Source organism: Xenopus tropicalis, chromosome 5 (assembly GCF_000004195.4).
Source record: "Xenopus tropicalis strain Nigerian chromosome 5, UCB_Xtro_10.0, whole genome shotgun sequence".
In the NCBI taxonomy this organism is placed as follows: domain Eukaryota; kingdom Metazoa; phylum Chordata; class Amphibia; order Anura; family Pipidae; genus Xenopus; species Xenopus tropicalis.
In genome coordinates, this window is record NC_030681.2 from 63,549,525 (window position 1) to 63,569,170 (window position 19,646).

A 19,646-nucleotide genomic window follows, 5' to 3' on the forward strand; every position below is an offset into this window, starting at 1 on the left:
TACCCCACAGAAAATGCAGTAAACGTGTTGAATTTTCAGTAGCTAAAGAGACCTCTGGGGCAATCTCTATGCACTGACGTCCTTATGGGGTCTCTAAATGCCAGATACAGTGCTGATCCTATGCACAATGGGCATCAAACTGTTCAGCGGACCCTAGGCTTTCATATTTCGGGTGTGTTTTCTTGGTAGCTAATGTTATGTGGGAGATAAGGTGCTTGAAAGTGGAAGATTTGATGTGTTTTTCAGGTATTTCACCAAAACTAGCAATTTTGGGAAAGCACTGCGACTCTGTAGTTTGGAGTAGAAAGACATGGGTACCAATTTTGAATTCGCCCGAATGTGTACTTTCCAAAAATATATGGTTTTGGGGGGTCAATGTATTTTTTTTGTGTTTTTACCCCACAGAAAATGCAGTAAACGTGTTGAATTTTCAGTAGCTAAAGAGATCTCCTGGGCAATTTGTATGCACTACCTTCCTTATGGGGTCTCTAAATGCCAGATACATTGGTGTTCCTATGCACAATGGGCATCAAACTGTTCAGTGGACCCCTGGCTTTCATATTTAGGGTGTGTTTTCTTCGTACCTAATGTTATGTGGGAGATAAGGTGCTTGAAAATGGAAGATTTGAGGTGATTTTTTAGAATTTTCATAATTTTTTTATAGAAAATGCTAAATTCAGTAAAGCATTGCCGTTTGGTACTTAGGAGTTGGAAGACATAGTTACCCATTTCGGATTCGTCAGAATGTGTAGTTTTCAAAAATGTATGGTTTCCTGGGGTAAACCTAATGTTCCAGGATTTTTGGCTTTGGAATGTAAAGTGTGCCGTATTCTGCTGTAATGCTTTGAAAATTTAGTAATTTACTGCTGGGAGTTTTTGATCTATAGAAGTCAGAAATCTCAATAAAACTATACATATCAGGTATTGGCACGTTCGGGAGACATGAGGCTTTCCAAATCAGTTGAATTTTTGTCCATAAAATAAAATGTGTTTCTGGTAGAAATCCTTATATCATGAAAAATAGCATTTTTTCTTTTTTTTTTTGTATTTCAAGCTCTAAATCTTGTTCCAGAAGTGGAAATACACAAAAACTCAGGTAGATTTGGAAAGCTCAGGTTCTCCTGAAAAAAACAATATATAGTTTGCTTACCTAAACTTAACCCTGCCCCCAGTAAAAGCCCCTACATTGAGAGAGCACAGAATGTTCACAAAACGTCTGGCACTGGGGGGAACTGAAATGACGAATTCGGCTGGCACTTAAAGGGTTAAACTCATTTATGCATATGTATTTGAAAATAGATGTGTATATATTGTGAACCGGTAACAGGTAAACAGGTGGAAGGGAGATATATTTCCCCTAGGTTCATCTCCTACTCCCTCATGTATAGCGGTGCTGAGTGGGTTAATTCCCCAAGGGAGTCACACCTGGGGAATAATTAGCAGGCTAGATATGCCTGCAGTCAGAGAGAGTGGGGGGCTGGAGCTGAGACTGTGGACTGAACTTGCTGTGTGAGGGCCTGTGCCTGCCTGAAGCAGCTTGGAGCATTTTCTCCCAAACAGAAGGACTCTCAAAAGGTACTGTGACTCTGGGGAGTTGTGTTTTTGGTTTAGCCGGTAATCCCAGTAGGGGACCGGTAATAGAGAGGGAAAGCACCCTGTGTATTAGTTATAGCCCAAGTGTGGCAAGGGTTTTGTTTACTTTTGTTTTGCTTATGCTCCTGCTGGATACCAGAGTCAGTCACTGTACACAATAAAATGGACTGTATTCACCTAAAGGACTGTCTGTATGTCTGATCTCGCTTACAATATATAGTTACATAGTTACATAGTTACATAGGGTTGAAAAAAGACCAGTGTCCATCAAGTTCAACCCATCCAAGTAAACCCAGCACACCCAACCCACACCTACCAATCTATACACTCGCATACATAAACTATAAATACAACCACTAGTACTAACTGTAGATATTAGTATCACAATAGCCTTGGATATTCTGATTGATCAAGAACTCATCCAGGCCCCTCTTAAAGGCATTAACAGAATCTGCCATTACCACATCACTAGGAAGGGCATTCCATAACCTCACTGCCCTCACCGTGAAAAACCACCTACGCTGCTTCAAATGGAAGCTCCTTTCCTCTAATCTAAAGGGGTGACCTCTGGTGCGTTGATTGTTTTTATGGGAAAAAAGAACATCCCCCAACTGCCTATAATCCCCTCTAATGTACTTGTACAGAGTAATCATGTCCCCTCGCAAGCGCCTCTTTTCCAGAGAAAACAACCCCAACCTCGACAGTCTCACCTCATATAGCTTAAATCTTCCATCCCCTTAACCAGTTTAGTTGCACGTCTTTGCACTTTCTCCAGCTCATTAATATCCTTCTTAAGGACTGGAGCCCAAAACTGCACTGCATACTCAAGGTGAGGCCTTACCAGGGACCTATAAAGGGGCAAAATTATGTTCTCATCCCTTGAGTCAATGCCCTTTTTTATACAAGACAGCACTTTATTTGCTGTAGTAGCCACAGAATGACACTGCCTGGCATTAGACAACTTGTTATCAACAAAAACCCCTAGATCCTTCTCCATTAAGGAAACCCCCCAACACACTACCATTCAGTAGATAGTTTGCGTTTATATTATTTCTACCAAAGTGCATAACTTTGCACTTATCAACATTGAACCTCATTTTCCAGTTTGCTGCCCAGTTATCTAATTTTGTCATATATATATTTATATATATATATATATATATATATATATATATACAATACGAAGTGCTGGGAAGCTGCACACCATAAGGAACAATAATACCTGGGTGCCTGTGGCAAAACAAAATCTAGACAGGCATGGGGTGACGGCACACACAGGTTTTTTACAAGGAGTCACGAAGATGTGATATAATATTCAGAGGTTTATTGTGACCAACGTTTCAGTTCCGTGTCTTTTTTCAACCCAACTTACTATGTTACTATGTTACTTTCGTCATCCCTGACATTTCTTACATTTGTACCTTTAGTTCAAATTACTTGCTAAATCTTTTACTGAACGTATACTGTAAAAGCATAATAAAGTACAATAATTACCTTCCGCTATTTAAGCCACCAGGTCTGAATTTCTGCGCTTCAGGTCAGACCATAGGCGCTGGAGCTGGCGGAGGTCCACATCAAGGGCAAACCCGGTGAGCAAACCTTCTCTAAGCTCGCCCAGGATCGCCCTCTTCCTTTCGTAGACCCCTAAGGGCCCCAGCAGCGGGTCATCATATCCTGAGCGCAGGAGCATGGTGATAATATAGCGCCTCTCCCCTGGTAGCAGATTAGAAACCCCAGGCATGATCCTCTCTGTAGTGTGACTGCAGGCTCAATGACACAAAATGGCCCCAAGTCGCACATGTCACGAGATTACAAAATCGCTACAAAATGTCCGCAAGTCGCGAGATTACAAAGTCGCGACAAAAAAATCGCCAAAATATTCATAGTAATGTATTTTGTGCGACTAAATATTTACCGCTATAGTACTGTATATTATCGCGACTAAATATTTACCGCTATAGTACTGTAAATTATCGCGACTAAATATTTACCGCTATAGTACTGTATATTAGTAGCGAAGTTCCATACATGCCAAGACTTTAGTAAAATTTAGTAAAAAGACACATACTTGAATAAATAACACTGCTAAGTCCATTTTTTATTGCCAAAAACTCATTTACTGTACTTTTCTATAATTTTTCACCTGCCTGTAGTAGGTGTTAATTTTCGGATAGACCAATGCGATATTTAGCGCACCTAAGTGTTTGTGAATCATGCGATCATATTCTTTTCAGTGCCAAAATTAACGCATGCGTTAAAATTAGCACATGTGGTCGCGTGAAAATTTACGCATGCGATATGGCGACAACGCACGCGATAATACTATGGTGAATCCGCGCTCTAATTTAATGCAAAAAAGCGTGCAATAAATTTTATCGCACTTTAGTGAATCAGGCCCACTACGTTTTTATGTCTTTGGATAAAACCTTCTTTCTTAGTATCACAATAGCCTTTGAATACTATGCTTGTTTAAGAAATCATCAAAGGCATTCTTAAAAGCTTTAACAGAATCTGCCATCACAGCATCACTTGGAAGAGCATTCTACAACCTCACTGTAAAAAAAAAAAAAACACCTACACTGCTTCAAATGAAAGTTCAATTTCTCTAATCTAAAACGCCCCCATCTGTCTATAATCCCCTCTAATGTACTTGTACTGAGTAATCATGTCCCCTTACAATCACCCTTTTTCCAGAAAACAACCAAACCATGACAGTCTAATCTCATAGTTTAAATCCTCCACCCCCCTTACCAGTTTAGTTGCACGTCTTTGCACTCTTTCCAGCTCATTAAAATCCCCAGATCTTTCTCAGGAGACCCCTATCACACTACCATTTAGTGTATTACTTGCATTTATATATTTCTACCAAACTTTGCACTTTTTAACACTGAACCTCATTTTACATTTTGCTGCCCAGAGGCGACCTCTAATTTCACATTTTGATAAATCTGCCCCTAAATGAAAGAGGAAGGAGATCCCTGTCTGGTAAAAATAAACATTTAGTTCTATAGACGAAGACATCTGTAGCATCACTATTTATGAATGCTACACCATACTCATTTCAATAAATATATATAGAAAAATAGAGAACCAATAGTGCAGTTGTAATATGTTTGTTATTGTTACCTAATTTTGCACTCCCTTTATAGCTTTTCTACTCTTCTTCTTAAAACGTTGCATACATTTTATTTAACACCTATATTCTCACATATTAAAATACTAAAAGTAAACTACAATGCCGGACCATCTATCAGTGAGCTTTTCACTAAAGTCATCAGTCATGCCTTTTATAAAATTTTAAAATAGGTTTTTAACTAAATTACTAAATACACATATACCATAACAAAATATATATAACTGAGGTGGAAGCTTAAATATCAAAATAAAAGAAAATACAAAAACTAAATGTATACGTTGTTTAAAGGAGACATATCCTATAAAAATTAAGAATGTACCAGAGAATTGTACTCCTCTAGATATAGAAGGATTGTGCTTAAAAAGTTGTGTTTCTGACTGATTTATTGAGAAATTCCCCCAAACCCCCACTAGCCCCACCCATCTGTTCCACTTCCTGCTGGCTGAATTCTCTGGATGAGCTGGGGAGCCAGTGGCCCTCCATACACTGCACTGTAGGATAGGAACCAATCATTAGCTAGCCTGACCTGATAGGGAACTGAAGCCTGTCTTTGCTTGTGTGAGTGCAGGGCTGTGATTGGCTCTCCCCCTCCTACTGTGCTTCTGGCAGGGACCGTTAGGTCACGCCCACTCTCCATTTCAAACTCGGACAGAGAAGTGATAGGATCTATAGGGAGCTCCAATAAAGGGGCCATTGTTACAGATAGGATTAATGTTTAGCCCAAAGGGATACCAGCACCGTATATTATTCATAATTGCCTACAAAATTAGGGTTTTTTACCATTTATCCAATATGTCTCCTTTAAGCATCAATTTTGATGCTTAAATAGAAAAGTAGAGACCACTAATATACAGGTATAGGATCTATTATTCGGAAATCAGTTATCCAGAAAACGTAATTATGGGAATGCAATCTCCCATAGGCTCTGTTATAAACAACAATTATAAAATGTAAAAATTATTTCCTTTTTCTCTGTAATAATAAAACATTATCTTTGTACTTTTTCATAACTAAATTGCATTAATCCATATTGGGGGCAAAACAATCCAACTGGGTTTAATTAATGTTGAAATAATTTTTAGAAGACTTTTGGTCTTGAGATCCAAATTACAGAAATAACAGTTCCAAAGGATTCTGGATAATAGACCCTGTACCTGTATAGGTAGGGGATCAGTTATCCCGAAACCCGTTATCCAGAAAGTTGCAAATTACGGGAAGCCCATCTCCCATAGACTCCATCTTAAGAAAATAATTCAAATTTTTAAAAATGTCTTAAAAATTTCCTTTTCTCTGTAATAATAAAATAATACCTTCTACTTGATCCCAGCTAAGATACAATTAATCCTTATTGGATGCAAAACACTCCTATTAGGTTTATTTAATTTTTAAATAGACTTGAAGGTATGGAGATCCAAATTACTAAAAGATCCCTTATCCGGAAAACCCCAGGTCCTGAGCATTCTGGATAATGGGTTCCATACCTGTACAATGTTTTTTTTAAGGTAAATGGCAAGTATTTGATGAGCCATAAGGCCCATTTCTTATTGTATCAGAAGATGTATACATAAGAATCTTTTAATGAGCTGAATGGAAAATAATGGAAAAGTGTTGCCTTAAGTGAAACTGTAATGTTCACTTTCACTTATCACTTCAAAATATATGTGCCATGTATGCTTACATTCCTACCATACATGTTTAAAGGAACCTTTATATCCACATTCTCTCCAGCATCATAAAGTGATAGAATTAGAGAACATTCTAGCTAGTTTAGTAGGTACATTATACCTAAATATTATGTAAATACTGGTTTCTAAGAAATTTATAGATTAATAGATTTAATGGAATTAAATAGGGTCATAAAAGTGTAAATCCATTTTTCTGTAGAAAGTCACCCAGTTTCTGAAGTATACTGAAAACCTGTTGCTTTTATTCTGACAGAGTTGCTAAAAAGACAAAAGTTACCAAAACAAAAGAACTGCCAGACAGGAGCAGTAGTCTATCAGGCATATATTTCACAAATATGTGTGGCATCATTCGATTACTCCTTTTGAGACCAGAGATTTTATATGTTGAAAGGTTTCTTGCCTCTGCGGAATAAGAGAAACCACTGCTCTGGTTTTAAAGTACATATGCCTTTCAACTGGACATAATCACGTGGAATATGTTTGATCAAAACGAACCACACAGGCTTTAAGGCATTTAAGCGAATGTTTTTCATATTTGTAAGTATTAATGTATTTTGGTAAAAAGACGTGAGCTATTTCTTCTCTTCTATTTATACAAACGTCATAGAGATCGAGACAGGACAAAGAGAGGGCGCGGTGATTGGAGAAATTGCTCTTTTCATTCTCCTAACACAAGTTTGAACAACTGGTGAGAATTAAGCAAACGACTGCATTTTAGTTTATTAAGTAAAACAATAATTTAGTTTTGGTATGTTCATGTGTTAAGAAAATGATAAAGATGATGTCGTTTTGAAATGAAATTGTACCTGTACTGGTTTCCTTTCCCACCATTATTACTCAAGTAGCGAAAAAATTAAGAGTATTCATCTTTATTAATAATTTTTATGCACTTTTGAAAAACTTTACTTTTGTCTAAGGTTTGTAATTGATTTTGTTTCCTGGTCACATTTAGGATGTGGGAATAAGTGTAACGAAACAGAAACAAAAACGTGTGCCTGCTGTAAAAGCATAGTACCCTGCTGCAGGGAAACCTTTTTGCCAGAGTCTGGAAATGTTCGTGTAGCAGATGGAAAGAAGCATTTTGATCCTCAGGTCTGGACTTGCATCTACCCAGCCTCAAAAATACTTAGTTGGTCTGTCTATCTATGTATCTATCATCCATCCATCATCTATCCATCTTTTATCTGCAGTACTTATATACCCTCTACCTATTATCCTTATTTTAATCACCTATCAATATATACGTTGTAGTATGTTTAAACAAAATATATCTATATTTACATAGATTAATAGTTTCTACTTGTTATGTGTGGCTTATCGAAGTGAATTCTGTGGGCAGTTTCACCAGTGATACCAATTTATTCAGATTCAATATACCATAATTTATTTATTTAATTTAGGAAAGGAACCTTCCTACATAAACTTGTTTGTGTATGGGATAAGTCATAAATGCAATTTGTCCCCTTGTATTCGAATGACTGCACACAGGATATAAAGCGATACACAAGTAAACAATATTCATTTTCACTGTATCTTTTATTTAAATTCCTTCCAAGAAAGCTGTTCTGTAATAAATATATCAATAGTTATCAAGAAAATATAAAAAATAAAGGCAAGCAATGTATCTGTCTTAACAAAATAAGTTCAAGCGAATGTCCATGATGTCCAGAGACTAAATTTTATTATAAAAACTATAAAAGGCGAATGAAAATCAACATGAGTGGGTGAAAGTTAGAGTACACGATTTGATAAATACGCTTATAAAAATCCCATAAAAATGAATAGAAATGGGTGAATTTTTTGGTGTTGATCTTTAATCTCAAATATTGATAAATCTGCCTCTTAATCTTGAATTCAACTTTATATTTTGCAATTATTTATATTTTATTATTGCATCAGCCCCACTCTGTTCTAATATTGTGTTAGAAAATACATTTCCGACTCTTTAATTTTTTAAAAACTTTGAATTATTTGCATTTGTATTCTGTCTTTTTATGGTTGTCTATTATTTTCCTTGGTCCAACCAAAAGTGAAAAAAAACTGATGTTGTCAATATTTTTAGTAATTTGTAAATTAATTTGCAAGTGGCAAATTCTCATGTCACTTGAGCACTTTTTGAACATTTTTTGCTCTCCTTCTCTCTCACTCTTTCTTCCTGAGCATTTGTGTATTTCTACTTCTATAATAAGACACAGAGCCCTGTGCCTTGTTATAGAAGTAGAAATACACAAACACTCAGGATGAAAGAGAGAGAGAGCAAAAATATACAGAAATAAAGCACCATGTAATAAGAAACACAGTAGGAAGAAGGACCTGCTTTGTAGTGCTTACACTTATTGAATTGAGAATTTAGTGTTTGTACGTGTGTGCTATGAGTGTGCAACCACTTTCCCAGGGCAGCAATGAGGCTATGAGCTATGGCACCAGAAAAATATATTAATGCTAAGCTGAGAAGAAAAATACCCTAGGCCAGTGCATTTATTTGAAAAACAGAATTGTTCTTCTGCAAGAAAAATTGCAGTTGCTGATAGTATGCTGATGGTTGCTGGGATTTTCTGGCTTATTTAATTTGTATTTCCTCCCATTTAGGGCTAAATTTCACAAGCGCTTTTGTCGGAAGTGCTTCCAACAAGTCAGATGTAGTCACATGAGTCAAAATAAATGGGACAGATAGAAAAATCAGTCAGAGCAATTTATTTTGCACTGAATAACATCGATTGTCATGTGATGATGTGATTAAATCAGTTTTTTTTGTGCATCCAATTTACTTGTCTAGTGTTTCAAATACAGACTAGGAGGGAGTAGACTCGCAAGAATACTGGAAATACTGCGTACACACAAAATAGTTTATTAAGCCAACATAAAGTTAGAGGCAGAAAAAGTACAATATAAAGTAAAAAGGCAGGTTAATGATAAAGTAAGCAAACTTACTGGCTCAGCAGGGACAGTTCAAGGATAACAAAAGTCCTAGGACAAGCAAAAAAACAGGCAGAGTTCAAGGTAACTCACAAGTATAGGGTCCAGAATCAGGATAAAAAAACAGGGTCAGGGTGCCTACCCAGCAATCAGGAACAAGAACAAGGTCAGGGTACTTGCCAATCAGGAACAAGGACAGGGTGCCCAGCAGGTACAGAGACCTAGGACCTAGACCAGCAAGGTGAGGAGCCAGGCTAGGGTTTAAATAAAAGGGCTCTCTGCTGGAAGCTCACTAGGGATTAGCTTTGTCTGCCAATTAATGCAGAGCAGCTGAGTGTATTTAACAATGCTAGGGATAGCCCTAGGAACCTCAGGACAGAGAAAGCCTATACCTGCCTCAATAGGAAAGTGGTAATACAACAGGCAGCAATATACCAGGTTCCTGGTTCAAACCCAGTAGAGGAATGGACAGAAGAATGATACCTTACAGTCACCAGCTAAATTTTCTATTTTTTTGTGCATCACTTCCTGCTGTTATTCCTCTTGCTTTGGGCATGTGATGATGTCCTTGTCAAGAAGCTACATCGATCCGGAGCAGCTATTCTGGAGGTGCAAAAGAGGTCCCCAATTATACAATCCTACAGACAGTGGATACATTGATAAAATCAAATGCAGGCAAAATTGCCAGACTGTGTTTGATGGATGGTATAAGCTTTCAAGCAACAATGAGATTGAAAAACTAATTATCTCTCTCTATATTTTATCTGTCGCTATCGCTCTCTTTTGCTATAGTTTTTTATTTTATTTGGCTATAATTTGTAACTAGTTACACCCAATAGCATTGTTTTGCTTCTAATAAAGATTAGTTACATCTAAGTTAATGGGCACCTAACACAAGGAAGTCAGCAGGTCATTTGCTACCCTTCACAACTCATCTCCTGTATTTACTGGCCACATGCAGCCACAGAGGAAAATTCTTGATGGCTTAGAAATTACATATTCACAAAGGCCAAAATTAGTAAATGTACATGAACAAAATTCATTTGTTGTTATAAGTGGACAGTTTATAATTATTTAGTTCTATCATTTATTTGGTCCTCCTTCCAAATTACAAATCACTAGTGATGAGCGAATTTTTTCGCCAGGCATGGATTCACAGTGAATTTCCGCATTTCGCCACTGGTGAATTCTTTTGCGAAACTTCAGTGGAAATTTGCAGCGAAAAATTTGTTATGCTGAATTTTTTGTTTGTCGCATGTCAAATTGGGAGCTTCAAAAAAACTGCAGGCAACAAAAAATAGATGCGGGCAACAACAAAAAATAGCCGCGGGCGTCAAATGCATTTTGTGAATTTTTTGCCATTTCGCGAATTTTCTTGCTGTTTCGCAAATTTTATGGCGAAGCAAAACAGGACAAATCACATGTCAATAATGTGAAATTATATTTTATTTGGTTACTCTTAAGTCAATTTCTTCCAATAACATTAGTCCCTGAAGTACATGTACAAAAATAAAAATTAATATTATTATTTGGAGTCACACATGGCCCTTTCAAGAAAACAAATGTGTTAAATTAAATGATTTTTTGCAAAAAAAAAAGTACTGTACAGTGTACAAGTAAAGTACTGCAGGAGCTAGTGCTTCATCCACAATCTTTGGTATTATGGGCCGATGGTGGGACCAGTGTTGTATATTAGCACAGTAGTGGGACCAGAGGTTCTACAAATGAAACCTTTACTACACTACAGATATGTAGTATAATTTCTACATGTTATATATTATAAATATTTGATTCTAGTAGGATGGGGTTAAAATCATTGTACATATGATGTCTTGAATAAAGCTATTTAGATAATTTTATAGTTATTTTAATATTTAATCATTTTAATCATCATTTGCTTAGGATTGATCACTTATAACTACACATGCAGTGCCTTCAACATTTATCCAACCTGTCTATATAGCCTTGCATATGGGACATTAGCATTTTAGTTACATAAGTATACACATAGTACAGAAACAATCAGATGAGATTATGTTGCCATGAAAATGCTTCCTGTGGGGGGGGGGGAACAAAATATTGGATGAGGTGAATAACGAGAATCTGCACTGCTTCCATAAGCTCCAACATCCACTAAAACATTTGGAAGCGCTGGTGAATCTGTACCTGGCAAAATTTTCCTTTCAGGAATCTGAAGCTGACATTTCTGGATTCTTTGACACAAATTAAAAATAAGGGGGTTGTTGTATGTGCTTTACCATCTAAAGCACCAATGCAATTAAGGAAATTGTTTTTTTTCATACAATTTCTGGGCTATCTTTAACAATATTTACCTGTCCTGTTCAGGCATAACTAGATATTTTGACAAGTGTCTCAAGTGTCTCTAATGGTGACTTAATTAGAAATGAAAGAATGTAGAGAGACAAATTAATTTCCAATTTCCAGAAACAGGAAATTACTTACAAGTCTTACCATTTCAGATAAATAATAAATAAATAATAAAAGTATTATCTTAATGTCAAAACCAAAGTTCTGTAGGCATTATGGGACTTTAGGAAAACATGACAAGGTGTGTAGAATCATGGTAATCAAAAAGCATTCTGGAAGATGTAGTGTTTTTGAATCCATCAGATTTTGTAGGATCCTACAAAATCTTGTGCTGTTGCGTGGTGTTGCATGCTCTTGCATGTCAGATCATCTTAAATCTGTGCCACAAAATCTGATGAAAATCTCCTATAGAATTTAGCACTCACATTTCAATCAGAAAATGTTCTAATGTGCATATTTCAGCTGGTGGTATGAGAGGGGTTTTGTTTAATGAAAAAGGAGCCAAATGCTGTAATTTTGCTCTACTTATCATGATGGTTTTAGCAGTGCAGTGTTTAATTTAGCTGAACTTCTGTGACCGGTTATTGTGGGGCATATTATAGTATTATGTGGCCAGATTTAGCAGTTTCATCTATCTGAGCTAATCTGGGTTTAGTGTGACAACATGGATTTAAAAGATCCTTTAGAAAAAAATTTATACGTGGTATCATAGTAATTTTGGTTTGTTAAAATACAATCCATTCACTTTAATTTGGGCTGATGGTACTGTGTAAACTGACATTACTTTCTGAATAAAATTCTGTTTAATGCCTATTGCTGCCAGGGCAAGTTCTAAAAAGTATCATTTTATCCTGTCAAACGCCTTCTCTGTGTCCTTGAATAAGAGCAGAGAAGGCATTTTCAGTTTAGCACTCCAAATTGTCCAATTTATGACTTTGTATGTCTATAACTACTACAGTAAGATAAATTTTTCCCTTGTTTCAGCAAGACTAATATGAGACCATATAAAATCTTTATTTAGTGGGTGTTGTGGTGGCCTGGCACTTTATTTAATTTGAATGTTTTAATAGTTAAATACTTTGAGTGTTATTCTTCCTTGTTCATTTTATTGGGGATCTTTATTTTTTGTAATAGTATTTAAATGCTTGGGCAATTTCTTACAAAAGTATTTGTACTATGCCCTGTGAGTCTTTAATTTTGTTAACATACAGTATGTATTAATCTGTCTTTGTTTAAGTGTCCAAGCAAACACTTTGCCAGTTTTACTTCCATATTCGAAAAAATTTTGGTCGTATTCTCGTGAGTAGTGATGAACGAAATTTTTCAGCAGGCATGGATTCGCAGAGAATTTCTGTGATTCGCCATTGGCGAAGTGTTTCGCCAAACGGCGAAAAAACAAAAAGTTAAAAAAAAAAAGTTTTACAAAAAGAGGTGCATCAAAAAAAAATTATTGCGTGTGAATTCATTTTTGACATGCATCAACGTTTTGCGGATTTTTCAGTAGGACAGATCCACTCATCACTACTTGTGAAGGTATTCTTAATTTTAAAATTTAAAAGCATTTAAAGTTACAATTTAGCCCCTACTAATTCTCTCAGGTCTTCTTGGGTCTGGGTTGTTTTATGCACTCTCTAGATTATGGATCTTTTTCAAGAGTTGTTCTACTTTCTTGTTTTTCTCTTTTTTTTAATCTAAATTCATGTTTTATTAGTATACCTCTAGCTAAACATTTAAACGCCAGCCATTTGGGGAGTGACATTGCTTGGTCATTCTGTGACACAAGTATCTAAAGATGCCTGCAATTCTAGTATACAGTCTTGATCCTCGAATAGTGTGTCATTGAGCTTCTACCGCCAGAGAGTTTATGGAGCAATTTGAGTTTTATTTGTATGATTGCATGATCAGATAAAATAATATTATGTATTTTACTTTGCACAGTTTGTCACTGGGTGACTATGTTCCAAGTTTAGAAAAGTGGGCGGGGCCAACAACAGCCCTTAATACTAAGGTCTCCAAACTTTGCAGAGCTAGTCACCAGGTAACTGCGGTTAGAAAAAGTTGGTGGAGCCACCAATAGCCGATCAGATTTTAACTATTGATTTTCGATGGAGAAATTCATCCTGCTGCCATTCTTACAGTATTAACACCAGGATCACTAGGGGACTGCATTTTTAGGTTTTAAAAAGTGGGTGGAGGCACCAACATACATAGTTACATAGTTACATAGGGTTGAAAAAAGACCAGTGTCCATCAAGTTCAACCCATCCAAGTAAACCCAGCACACCTACCAATCTATACACTCACATACATAAACTATAAATACAACCACTAGTACTAACTGTAGATATTAGTATCACAATAGCCTTGGATATTCTGATTGTTCAAGAACTCATCTAAGCCCCTCTTAAAGGCATTAACAGAATCTGCCATTACCACATCACTAGGAAGGGCATTCCACAACCTCACTGCCCTCACCGTGAAAAACCACCTACGCTGCTTCAAATGGAAGCTCTGTTCCTCTAATCTAAAGGGGTGACCTCTGGTGCGTTGATTGTTTTTATGGGAAAAAAGAACATCCCCCATCTGCCTATAATCCCCCTCTAAAGTACTTGTACAGAGTAATCATGTCCCCTCGCAAGCGCCTCTTTTCCAGAGAAAACAACCTCAACCTCGACAGTCTCACCTCATAGTTTAAATCTTCCATCCCCTTTACCAGTTTAGTTGCACGTCTCTGCACTCTCTCCAGCTCATTAATATCCTTCTTAAGGACTGGAGCCCAAAACTGCACTGCATACTCAAGGTGAGGGGACCTATAAAGGGGCAAAATTATGTTCTCATCCCTTGAGTCAATGCCCTTTTTTATACAAGACAGCACTTTATTTGCTTTAGTAGCCACAGAATGACACTGCCTGGAATTAGACAATTTGTTATCAACAAAAACCCCTAGATCCTTCTCCATTAAGGAAACCCCCAACACACTACCATTCAGTAGATAGTTTGCGTTTATATTATTCCTACCAAAATGCATAACTTTGCACTTATCAACATTGAACCTCATTTTCCAGTTTGCTGCCCAGTTTTCCAATTTTGTCAAATCGCTCTGCAAAGCGGCAGCATCCTGCATGGAACTTATAGTTTTGCACAATTTTGTGTCATCAGCAAAAATAGAAACAGTACCCTCTATGCCCTCCTCCAGGTCATTAATAAACAAGTTAAAAAGCAAAGGACCAAGGACTGACCCCTGCGGTACTCCACTAACCACACTGGTCCAATTAGAAAATGTTCCATTTACCATCACTCTTTGTACTCTATTCTTCAGCCAGTTCTCTATCCAATTACAAATATTATGTTCTAGGCCAATATTCCTTAATTTGATCATTAACCTTCTGTGAGGTACTGTATCAAACGCTTTAGCAAAGTCCAAGTAGATGACATCAACTGCCATTCCAGCATCGAGGTTCCTACTCACCTCCTCATAAAAGGCGACTAAATTAGTCTGGCAAGATCTGTTATGCATAAAACCATGCTTGCACAAACTAATAGTATTGTGAACTGCAATGTATTCAAGTACCCTATCCCTTATTACCCCTTCCAAAATTTTTCCTACTACTGATGTCAGACTAACAGGCCTATAGTTTTCAGGCTGAGAACGGGATCCCTTTTTAAATAACGGCACCACATAAGCAATCCGCCAGTCTCTCGGCACCATGCCAGACCTCAATGAATCCTGAAAAATTAAGTGAAGAGGTTTGGCAATCACAGCGCTCAGCTCATTTAATACCCTGGGATGAATCCCATCTGGCCCTGGACCTTTGTTTACCTTTACATGTTCAAGTCTCTTTTGAATTTCCTCCTGAGTGACCCATGCGTCAGTAGCTAAATTACTAGAACTGGGCATATTTAAAGGGAAGCCTTCATTAGCTGGCTCCTCAGATAAGCAGACTTCACCTATTGATTTTTTTTGGTTTAAATTTAAAATGCTGTTTTTCTCACACTATTTATGTCAGGGTTCCTAAACAGTCAGTCACTGGATGACTACATATTCAGGGTTAGAATAAGTGGGCGGAGCCACCAACAGCCAATCCATTTCCACCCATTAAATTTCATTGGTTTACATTTAAACTGATGCCATTATTTAAATATTAATTCCAGGGTTGTTAAACTTTCCAGAGTTAGTAAAAAGTGGGTGGCCACCAACAGCCAATCACATTTTACCTATTTACTTTCAATGGTGAAGTGTAAAATGCTGTCAGTCTCACAATTTTTATGTTCGCAAACTTTGCAAAGTTGGTCACTAGGGGACTGCAGTTCAAAAAAAGGAAAAGTGGGTTGGGACACTAACAGCCAATCAGATTTCATCCATTGAATTTTATTGGTTTAAATTTAAAATGCTGTTATTCTCACACTATTTATACCAGGGTGCCCACTGTTTGTCACTGATAGTAGGCTTGATAAAGGGCTGGAGTGAAGCCCGAAATGTTGCCTTTGGCACTTAGTAAAGATTCACATTTTTCAAAACAACCGGAGTGCTGCTGTTTTCTTCATTTTTGAATTTATCTGCCCGGGCAGTGGGTACAGCGTGCACCTGGGGCTGCAAGAATCTATTTTCACTGTGTAAGCACATGTTAACTGATTCCACTGTTTGTCACTGAGTGACTTCAACTCAAGGTTAGAAAAAGGGGGCACACCCACCAACCACCAATCCCAATTTACCTATTGACTTTTATTGGTTAAAATTTAAACTGCTGTTGTTCTTTAACTATTAATCCAGGGGTCCCTAAACTTTGCAGAGTTAGTCACTGGGTAACTGCAGTTCCAGGTTAGAAAAAGGGGTGGAGCCACCAACCACCAATCAGATGTCACCCGTTGACTTTCAGTGGGGAAATTTAAATTGCTGCCATTCAGACACTATTAAAACCAGGGTTCCAAAATTTTGCACAGTTGTTTTTACAATAACTGTGGTCCAAGTTTAGAAAAAGTGGGCAGAGCCCATTCAGTGATTTCAGGTTTTTCAACCCAACATGAAGTTTGTTCTGTTATCCAGAAACCTGTTATCCAGAAATCATTGAATTACAGGAAGGTCATCTCCCATAGACTCCATTTTAAGCAAATAATTCAAAATTCAAAACATATTTCCTTTTTCTTTGTAATAATAAAACAGTAACATGTACTAGATCTTAACTAGCATATAATTAATCATTATTGCAGGCAAAACAATACTATAGGGTTTATTTCATGCTAAATTATTTTTTAATAGACTTAGGTTATGAAGATCCAAATTATGGAAAGATCCCTTATCTGGAAAATTAATTAAAATTGATTAATTTTAGCAACAAGATAGAGCTAAATCACAGAATAGCACTCACATCAGTGATTCCCAACCAGTGGCTTGCGAGCAACATGTTGCTTATCAGCTTCTTGAATGTTGCCCCACTGGCCTCAAAGCAAGTGCGTATTTTTTAATTTCTAGCTTGGAGTCAATTTTTGGTTGCATAAAAGCCAGGTGTACTGACCAACAGAACCATCTGTAGACTGCAAATCAATATAGGGACTACCAAATAACCAATAATAGCCATTTTTTGGCTCCCCGGGAACTTTTTTTATGCTGTGTTGCTCCCCAACTCTTTTTACATTTGAATGTAGCTCACAGGTAAAAAAAGGTTGGGGACCCCTGCTCTACATGATACTAAATGTTAATCTAAAGGTAAACTATGCCTTTAACTGCTTAGATGGCCTTGTGGTAAAACCCATTATTCATCCACAATGGATGTGGAGTGTCTCTACACTTCTATTACCCATGATTTGGGGATTGGAGCAGTGGAAATATTTTTCATTATGACATAATTAACAGTTGCTTTGATGCTTTTTAATCTTGAGAATAACTACTTTTCCTTTCATGACCACTATTATCGGCAGGCTAGGGGTATGCCAATGGGGGTGGTGGTACCGCTGCCCCTTCCTATTACTGCCTCCAGGATGTTTGGAGATGGAGGAGATCTACACCATGCATAAAGAATTGGAGGGGGCAGGTAGCCTCCTGGATATGTTACATAAACCTTATTCTACTGTTATGGAAGTGGTCCTCCCAGGACTTGAAATCATTTGTGTCTAGATTTAAATGCAATATACAAAAAATGTATATATAACGTAAGGTATAACGCAACAAACAGTTGTGCAGGAATGTGCAACAATTATTCTACTGCAGACTCCTTTAAGAAATATGCCAGTGACCTTATGATTCAATTTCATGAAAGAGGGGATTCCAGCAAATGGATTAGCAGGGCATTCAGTAGAGCTGTACTGTACTAGTACTGTAATACTGCTAGAAATACTGTAATACTGATAGAAATCAACAAAAGAAATGCCCAGACATTAACAAGGTAAGATTTATTACAACTTATAACAGCAATTGGTGTGAGATATAAGATATAATATATTGAACAAGTGGTTGTCGATAATGAAAAGGTATAGCAGGTGATCGTTGAGCATAATGACAGGCTAATACGTTGCTTTGAACAATGTAACAATTAGTTGGTCATTTTTCCTATGGATAATGTGACACTAGGTGACAAGATGGAGTTTGTAGTCGGATTTTTTCAAGTATGTGATTGCCCTAGAGTGATGCATCCTCCGTTTTTTAGGGAAATGGTAATTTTCAGAACAGTAGTCTTCAGAAAGTAATGGTTATTTGCATAATAGCGTGCACTAATATTGCCTGCTACAAAATAACACATATTGCATGGTTTAAACTAACATTTAAAAATATGTCATCGCCAGATAAATAACGATAATAACATCGCTTCTTAATTTTGACAAGTGTCCTTTAAGTGAATCGATCGTTAATTCTCAAAATATAAGAAGTGATAATATTTTTAATACATGCTATAAATATCACTCATTTTTTCTGGCTTTAGTGAATTGGCTTCTTAGAAGCCCATATCTTGTTACAGAAGTGGAATTACACAAAAATTCTAGCATATTTTGAAAGCTTTGGCTATCAAAAAAAACCCAAAAAACAATATATTATTTTCCCAGATAAACTAAAAGTACCATATAGGAAAGGCCCCTAAAGAGAAAGAGTGCAAATTGTTCAAAAACTGTCTGGCAATACAAGTTCCACTTTGACCAAATCGGCTGGTAGTAAAAGGGTTGATTAGAGGTTAGAGGTTGATAAGAGGTTAATGATTTGACAACATTTTCTCTTCAACATACATATAAAAAGGTTTGATATTCTGAAAATATCAAATAACAACATTTACCAGCAGCCTGCCCATACAGTATCATGTGTTTGGATATGATATCTATCATATTTCATGTGCTCAGAAAGCATTTGGTTGCTTTGGAAAACTCATTTGTGTTTCTGGTGGTTTTGGTGAGCTCCATAATGAAGTAGGCATATGGTACAATCTCTACAGGGAAACTGTATACATGACATGACTGACAGCAGCAGCATTTTGATCGATTGTTCATTCATCACACTTAACCATGTGGAAACTTCTCATCTTATTTTTTGGTGCTGACAAAGTAGCCAAGTAAGTTCATAAATTTCTTGCTTGCTTATTTTCCTGCTTCAATGGCTCTACAGTTTTAGGTAAATATAGTCAATGTAATAATAATAATAATCATAAATTATCAAGAAGCCTTTTCTGCCTAATTTTAATATGCAAGTTGCTAAACATGTAATTGGAAAAATATGTGGGCATAGGTAGATAGACCTTATATAATTATAACTAATTATATAGACTATATAATTTGCCTAATCTTACTGGAAATACATTCTATATTTTACATAAGCTGTCTAGTTTTTATCATATGTTTTACCAAATAGTAATGAACAGCGAGCCACAGAAAATATGAAAGTAAATAGCTTATGTCTTATATAATTAATATTGGATATAAATTCCATCAATGGACGTGAGTTTACAATTCAATAACCCTAAAAACGTAGGACCAAAAACTTTGTACAATAGGACAATGCCACCAAAATT

The 19,646-nt window shown here is 36.7% G+C and overlaps 1 long non-coding RNA gene across 3 annotated transcripts; it reads left to right on the forward strand.

Moving 5' to 3' along the window:
• The first annotated feature begins 1,534 nt into the window (after positions 1-1,534).
• On the forward strand, positions 1,535-9,172 carry LOC105947419. Of its 3 annotated transcripts, XR_004222715.1 has the most exons (4): positions 1,535-1,575; positions 7,022-7,102; positions 7,367-7,506; positions 9,004-9,172. It is a non-coding gene; the product is annotated as an uncharacterized LOC105947419 (long non-coding RNA). The 3 variants fall into 3 exon arrangements; XR_001170848.3 differs by lacking the exon at positions 9,004-9,172 and having other exon boundaries at positions 7,367-8,071; XR_001924542.2 differs by lacking the exons at positions 1,535-1,575; positions 9,004-9,172 and adding an exon at positions 3,023-3,182 and having other exon boundaries at positions 7,367-8,071.
• The last annotated feature ends 10,474 nt before the right edge of the window (positions 9,173-19,646 follow it).